The sequence below is a fragment of the Bombus impatiens genome, unplaced genomic scaffold (assembly GCF_000188095.3).
Source record: "Bombus impatiens unplaced genomic scaffold, BIMP_2.2 scf_0091, whole genome shotgun sequence".
Classification (NCBI taxonomy): Eukaryota; Metazoa; Arthropoda; class Insecta; order Hymenoptera; family Apidae; genus Bombus; species Bombus impatiens.
Genome location: NT_176510.1, coordinates 1590353 through 1599030, shown reverse-complemented (window position 1 = coordinate 1599030; position 8678 = coordinate 1590353).

Sequence of the window (8678 nt, the reverse complement as noted above, 5' to 3'; positions counted from 1 at the left end):
AATTTCAAACTTGCTGACTGGCCACGAGTATGAATGGATCCAGCGATGTTGTAGGGGGTATAGGAAACGAGGAAAATCGGCTCGCGAAAAAACCCTCGTTATTATTGCCGCGTTTCGTTTTTCGTCCGAGTTCTGTACTATAGGATCAGAGGCTCGATTGACCGCGTAAGATTTTTCCTTCGTCTGGCAGGCCCGGTCGTCGAATTCTTCTTGCTCGACCCCTCGAAGAATGCAGCTCCTTTTCAGGAACCTTCCACCGAAAAGTTTCCCTCTTCTTGCGCTCGTCCCGTTCAATGGCCGCGGAGATTTTCGCCGACTCGCTGGAAACGAGTTGCTGTAACGCGATTTGGATGAAAGACGATCAGCGTCTTTCAGTCAACTTCCTCGCTGGACGATCCTCCCCGAATGACGAGATCCTTTCTTCGGAGAAGACGTTTAATGTTTTCCTCCGAATACCGAATGCTGTTCCAATCCTGCTTGCGTTTCTTTATTAATTCGTCCCTTTCACAGTAATTTGTTAGAATGCCAAATCTTTCAACGAGAATTTTATGTATAATTTTAGTCCGCTTCAATTATATCAATCGTGTATGATGTGTTTAACAAGAATGCTAATAGAGGATTTACATTTGCATTATATAATCGTCTGCGATGTATTCGGTGTGCACTATTGGTATATACTATTCCCTTTGGCTCTTTGACTACTGAATACTCCGGATATGAACGTTTCCTATAAACAACGCGTACTGTGTTATGATTATCATTACGAACACAATATTTTATGTGATTAGAATTAAAAATAAATATAAAACACGTTATATTTAATCCCCTTGAGAAACATGATCTACAAACTGAACATGATCATTATCATTGAAACTTAAAAATTATCATTAATAGAATGATAATACTGCTTCATTCCTTGAGAAACCATATACTATTGTTCGACGTATGTACCCGTTTGGCATAATTATTTTAAAACAACCATTAGCTTACGTAGCTATTTAATGTTGCAATATTCGATTTACAAGCGCAAAGCTTCAAAACTAAGCTTTTGCGTTATGCATAGATTTGCCTCTTAAAGAGTTAATGTAACGAGCGACACTTAAACATTGTGGCTAACCTGACGGCGCAAGAAATCACTTAATTTTTACGCAGCTCGTAAATCAGTAAGGAGGTTGCACGATCGCTACGCAGGTTTACGAGCGACCGTAAAGCCCTCGCAAGCTCGCATTAAGCTCGATCGCGATCAACGTCGAGATTAGGCCAGCAGATCCTTGCACGGAGTCGGTCGATCGATAAGCAGGACCACGGGTATCGTCCGTGTTACAGGGACACAGGACGAGCTCGCATTTAGAATCCGGCTATAGGCGTGGGCGACAAACAGTCCGGTGCTCTATCTCTCTCCGGGAAACCGCACGGAACACCCAATATGCGGTAAATTGTCTCTGACAACTGGTTCTCTAACACCTGCCAACACGGCGAGCGATAATTAAATTTGCCGGCCGAATTAATTCCAGCGTTAGCCGTGTAGCTTCTCAGAGAGTCAACTTGCTGATTACACGGATTAAATATCGTGTCTCGCGACACCGAGACCGACGCTGATTTTCTACCGGCAAGCTTGAAGCAGCCGAGAGATTATTCCACGATCGGTGGACTATTAACAAACAGCTTTGGAATTATGTCGTTTCGAATGAAAGTGTTATTAGAAATTGTTGTATGCATAGCTTTCTGGTACTTACTTTTGCTAATTGCGATTATACGACGTAATGGTAAGTTTTATGTCATTTTTGTAATTAATAATCGAGTTTAAAAGCAAGGTAAGTTTAATAGGAGACAAGGTTACTTTACACTACTTCTTTACATCACTGAAGAGCAAACTTATTTAAAACTGTATGCTCCAAAGTCTTCCAAAGACATCTAAAAGTTATGGCAGGTCATCGGATCGTATCATTGGCAGTCAAAGTTATTCCACAGTTATAGAGCGAAGCCGATTAAATAGACTATATTAAGATCAACTATTCGAAGCTCGATATCATTTAATGATAACAGTTTCAGTCACTATATTTGCATGCGAGATTACTTGGAAGTTACGCGAACTGGTAAACTTTATATACCTAGCCATGTAACGATAAAAATGGTTAAATATCGCAAACTATACACTTGCATTTACGTATAACCTCCTAGCTCGAACTTTAAAATTCTACTTGCTCAAAAGTGCAGAAGCGATTGTCGGTTGCACTGCAAAAAGTGGTCGGTTCTACCATCGAAACATGCAGAAAATCCAACCCTAACGATGTTTCGACGTTAATATGCAGCCGTTCTTAAATCTCGCTAACAACTTAGTTCTAAAATAAGCGCGGTGCCCGGCAGTCGGAGAAATTCTAGCGAAAAAAATAATAGGGAAGCCTGTAGTTGTCTACGTGAAAGGGGTTGGCGTGCCGCGGCGCGTTAAAGGCTGTCGTTACTCATAATTAGCGGCGAATCGCCGGGGCTTTTACACGGATGAAGGCCTTCTGAAACGACGGATTCGTGACGGCCGGCTGTTACAATAGATGGGCAGGCAGCCGTGGTATTACCGAGCCGAGTTTTCAACCTGCGTTCACTATGCCAAAGCCACGCGGGGAAAAATTGTCTGGCCGCGTTAGCAACTTCGAAAATTGCTTTCTCTGCCGTCGTCACCATGCCTCTTTGCCCTTTCTCATCGTGCAATCGATAATTGAGCTTTAAAACGAGTTTCATCGTCAATTATCCAGACTTCGTTGTTTGTTGTCGTCATATAATAACCTGTTTACTTTAGACGTGAAACGTGTTGCAGATTTTTTAAATTTTCCTAGTAAGCTTGATATGCCGTAATGGAAAAATGTTTTAGAAGAATGCCAGTAAAAGTATTGCTAAATGCTAAAGCGTAAAAACATTGTAGAAATAAGATGTAAAAATTGTATTTTGAGAATACAGCGAGCATTTCATTCTACAAGGAGTCTCAACCGATTATGCGATTTTCTTAAACTACAGTACAACTGTAGTACTGTGAATTGCAGTAGAACTCTGTTTACATCAATTTAATTCATTCCAACAAAATTTTGTTAGTGGCCGATTATACGAACTCCAAAAACTCTTCCATGATTTTTGTAAGACATCCAAGCTTCTCGGTCATATTATATTTTTCACGCGATACAATGCATGCCAAATTTCTACAAATCTTCGCTCATTACCAGTACTCTGATACAAACATTCACTCGGGTTTTAACCACTCGTCATCCACACAAGTTGTACGATATGGCATTCAGTAAAGTCATTAATGTTCTACTTATTTGCAAGTAGAACAGTATTAAATATCACCAAACGAAATCACAGAAGAAAGAAGAAGTCACGATGAAAGAGAATAACGTTACTAGATGTGTGTAAAAGGAGCTGCAAGCACAGAAAGACGACAGAATAAATTACAGAGGTAGAATCGAAAAAAGGAAACACCGGAAAAATAGCGAACTACTCGTGAAAGTAACCGCAAGGAGCAGCATCAGAAGCTTCCGTGTTGCAAGGGTATCGGTAACAACTGCTCGTTAAATGAGAGATCCCCGACAAAGAAGAGACAGTGGCAACTCGGTGGTAATAACTTTTCCGTGTCGCTGTTATCATTTCGCACGGGTATCGCGCCGCTTTGCCATACAAATGCCATGTAAATGAATGCAAATTAATCGTTCCAGATCTAGCCGGTCTCTCCATCTTGAAAATTTTCTTTCAAGAACCACAAAGCCGTCCGTCCACTCGTTGAACCGGTCGTTCCTCCGCGCGAATGCGTTTCCACCACGGCCCACCCTCTTATCCCTTTCTATCTTTTTTACCCCTTTCCTTTTCCTGCCCATGGAAATCCATCCGCAAATAAACGAGTCACGCCCAGCCATTTGCGAGAGGAACGAGGGCAGGAACAGCGCGAGTTGCAGTATTCATTAAAAGCCATGGAACAAATGAAGACGGTAAATTGGTCTGCGTGGCAAAGAAGCAGAGAAGTAAAAGGAAGGGAAGAAAAAGACGGAGGAAACGTGGCAGGGAAGAAAAAGAAGGAAAGGGGAAGGGAGAAAGAAGCATGCCCTTTCTGATTCTTAACTCTGCGGAATACACTGTCCCGCGTTTAATTCCGCGTTTAAGAAAACCGGAGTCACCATTTAATCGAAAGTTTGTCTCGCAAGGGATCAAGCGTGGCGGCAAACTCGTGTAGTAACGATAACCTGGACCAGGTTACTACAAGCTTCAACGTAATAATTCAGGGCGTTATCAGCCAGTTTTTGGGGATACGGAAGAGGGGTTGGAAAAGAGGGAGTTGGTTTTGACAAAGGTTAGCGGACGAAACAAAGAGGACGATTTCTAAAGGCGCTTCGTTACCTCGACAACGACGTCAACCACCGTCGACGTTCGCGAAAGGACGGTAACAAAGGAAGCCGACATCCACAAAGAGGAATATTATTCCTGCCGGGCGTAATCCTACGGGAGAGAGTGCGAATATTTATTACGTGGGCCACGCTTAAAACGGCCGGCTAAAGTGAAAACAATGGCGGATTTTCTGCAAACTGACTGGCCGGCCGCGAGTACACGCTCACTAGCCTGATTTAGGGCGTGTTTTCCTTTCCTTTTCCCTTGCGGCTATCTTTATCTTTATCTTCTTCTTGCTCTCTGTTTATATATATATTTGTATCTTCTTCTATGATACGTCCTTTCTGTCGCCATTTCAACCCCGACGCGGAAAAAAGTTTTCCATGCGGCTGGAACCAGCGACACCCGTCGTGAACTGTTGCATCGTAAAAATGGGAGAACCGGGGCAAGGCCGGTGGTGGATTAATAGCCGGCTGACTTTTTAATTCGCCAAGCAACTTTGTCGATTAATAATACCTGTCGCCGGCTGAATAGCAACCCCCGGTTATTATATTACGTTTCACGCGGAATAATTGAACAGGCAAGGTGAGCACGGCTGGTTCCTTCGGTTCACAATAGCGATGGCCATTCTCGCTATCGTTAAGAATCAATTACTTCCGTCAGACTTCTCGTTTCAGAACGCTCGAAAGCGTTCCAACGTCTCTATAACGATTCCCATCGACAACGCTTAGGAAAATATCGCCATCGAAAGACGGTTTTCCAGAGAGGCGACTCCTAATTTTAATTCCATCCGCAGACGCTCGCAAGAGAAACTTCTTCCTCAAAGAACAACTCTATCCAAGCGGCAGGAAGAAGTTGGTGGAGATTCATCGGTTCATCCGCGACGACGACGAGACATTCGTTTGGCATCGAGGAAGGGAAACGAGTCGCGAAGAAGTCGTTCTTGGCCCCTTTGTCGTCTGGAACGGGCTCTTGATTCCTTTGGTAATGCGGCCTGCCCACGGAACGTGTATTCCACTCGCGCCACTGTCTTTTCTTCTCCGCCTTCATCCACCTCCGCGCGGCTCTTTTCCTCTTGTTTTAAAATATTTGGGCTTTATGAACGCGGCCGCGGGGTGCATAAATTATACGACGCTGTTCCGTGTGACGACGACGCGAAGACCCGCTATCTCCAGGAATATAATGTCCCGCCGGCTTTTTCCCCTGTTGAAAAACACCATCGATAAAACACGATGATCGCCGGTACTGGATTAGTCGGTATTGACAAAACCCGTACTCACTTATTTGCCACCCTGAGCGGCGCACCGATTTAGTTGCCAACCTGAGCGGCGCACCGACTTATGTGCCAGCCCAAAAATTTCCATATTTTCATGAACTTTGCCAAATGGATGACATCTTTATGTATTTTATGTACATTTTAATGTATATTTCTATGTATATTTTTATGTATATTTTATGTACATTTAACTCGCCGGACTGAGGGAGAAAAGTTATCCGATGAGTTGCCACGTCGCATCCAATATTCTTTGTATATTCTCCACCTATCTTTTATCGACTCCGAAAATGGCTTTATATCCCTTAGAGAATCGTTTGGTGGTAAATCGATCGATTTATGGTATCATAATCAGTAGGTGATTCTACTTGGATCTACGGTTTTTGTCAGTTTGGAAAAATATGTAAGTTTCTGTGCTTCTTTGGTCTCATTTATTTTCTAACCTTTTAATAAACAAACATTTTAGTATGTGAAAGAGCATTCACTTGAGAAGATTGCACGTGAAAGTATCAATAACTACTAATAGACTATATGCAATGATAAATGTCAGTCTACTATTGTAACTAGACTGCGAAATTCATATTTTTATGAACACAAGTGAAAAGAGTAGGTCCTAGTCAGGAATTTGTTTCGCTTAGCAAGTATGTTTTATCATGGATATTATACTTTATATTTTGTATATTTTTGCATGCTACGTATATTCTAATTATAACCGAAAATCTTGATTTATCTCTATTTCATTTCAAAATCGTCAAAAAAGGGTCAGGTGAGAAACTGGTGAACCGTAGAGGTCAATCACTCGTGAAACGTATTCCAAACGATAAATAAGAGAACCAATAGGGTCAAAGCATGATAGAAAGATACGTGAAACGTTGAGGGTCGTAGAAGTCTAAGCAGAAACAGAATCCTCCAGGGAGGATTTCGCCGTCGTAGGCGAGGGTTCTCTCGTTCGATCAATGGAAAACCCGACGCCATTCCTGCCGATTTGTCGGAAATAAGTCGATCGACGTCCCAGGTGCACCATGGTTATCGGTGTTGGGTTATTCGTACTCGATTCACCTGAAACGAAGATAAATGCGTTTCGCCTGTTTTCACGTATGAAGCGAGCGCGCGCCTTTCCTTTCCAACCCCTTTCTTTCTTCTTCGCGCCGACGTTTCCCAACGTCTCCACCTTCACGCATTCAATATCCACCTTTAATATCGACGATTGTTACGCTTGTTTATCGGTAGCAATCCCGCTGAATGTGCTCCACTATGCACAGCTTTTCAGTTTATGCGTCGTATGCTTCGAACAGGTTGAACGGCGAATAAAACGATACGATATCAGCCTCGGAAGATATTTAGGTGGAAGTAGATAAAAATCTGACTTGTTTGAAGACTTTTGTTGCAGCTATTATAAGTCGTATTATTTAGTTCTTCTGACATTTATAGTTTTATTAAAAGGAATATTAACTGAAGTACGGCTCGAGAGATTCAATATACTCATTTTAAATTCAGTAATCGTAATCTTGCTTCACGATGATCAAAGTGACCATATAATTTAAGTGTTATAATTATTTTCAACCATTATGTTAATGCCAATACCATTAACATTTTCAGTGCGCTATATCGTAGTTTGAACTTGTACAATTCTTTTGACATACAATTCCCCTTTTTACAGTAAATCAGTGATGTTGTACTTAGCTTCAAACTCTAGCTTCAAACTCTATATTTAACGTACATGTGACAAATATCCAAGCTTTAATAGAACTTATGTGATTCATCTTGTGTAAGACAAGCTAATATCATCAATAAGTACACGAATGGTAAATAACATTAAAAATCTCTATTTAAAATCAATACCATAACCCTTCACGTTGTACCCTTCAAATACCATAACCGACGAAAGCAGCAACAAGCTGTGTAATTTCATTAAAAATTGCTATTCAGAACTTGCACTGCAAGACAAGTACCATACGTCGCTCCATTATGCAATTTCCACGTTATTATACCGCGGAACAATCGCGCGAACGACTTACATTAGAATCCAGAGGCCGGCACACGTACAGTGCATGCTTCTCGGCCTTATTCTTTTACTTTTGTTTACGGTTCTCCGCTCGGGATATTTAGAACGCTTAAAGGAACAATTAAACGGGGTTAAAACAGTTCGCGTCCCCGTGGCTCTATCTCGCTTAATTGCCGTGGCTTTTTTTCACCCGTACTCGCCGTTCACTCCGCCCTTCACTCTGCACGGAGAACATTCTTTGAAGACTGTGGCCAGAAATTCGGCTCGTTTTATTTCGGAGGTGTGTAACCGGCACTCGAGGTTCCTTCTTGCACGGCCGTTCCACCCGGGCGCCAGCTCATGCCGCAGACACGGTTATGTCTCGGAGATATTTTAATTGTCGTCTCAAAGCAACGTTCGCCCTGATGCGAGAATTCTTCGTCAAACGCGTGAAATATGAGGGAACTTGACGACTCGCTAATAACCTTGCCATGCCTGGGCTTCTAGCCCTTTCTCCCGCTCGATTTTAAAGTTCGGCGACCTTAATTTTTCAAGTGGCTCGCGTTTTCACGCCTCTCCAGCCTAGCGTTCGAGCATTTTGCAACAACGTGCTACGGCTTTTTTATATTTTCTCCGCGGAACGAAGGACTGTAGATTATTCTGTTCTTTTATATGAAGATCGTGTGTGTGTATGTGTATGTGCGTGCGCATGTTAATGCAGAGTACTTGAGAACTTTTTACGAGGTTTTTAACTTGATATTTTTTTTACTTTCACGCCGGAGCTTACTCTTCAGTCCTATTCACATTTATATACATGCTCGTGAAAATAATCGAACAGTTGTACATACAAATAGGGGAAATTCTAATATCAATTAGTCAGAAATGAATACATTAAAATTATAAGCATCTTGCACAACGGAAGAAGTAAGTTATGCTACATATTAGTCGATAAAATAATACATATTTCCACAGCTACGAATATCCTACATCGTATAGTGGAAAGAGGGATGAAAAATATTTTCCAGAGATTTTTCTCAATCGGAAAGCACTCTAGAA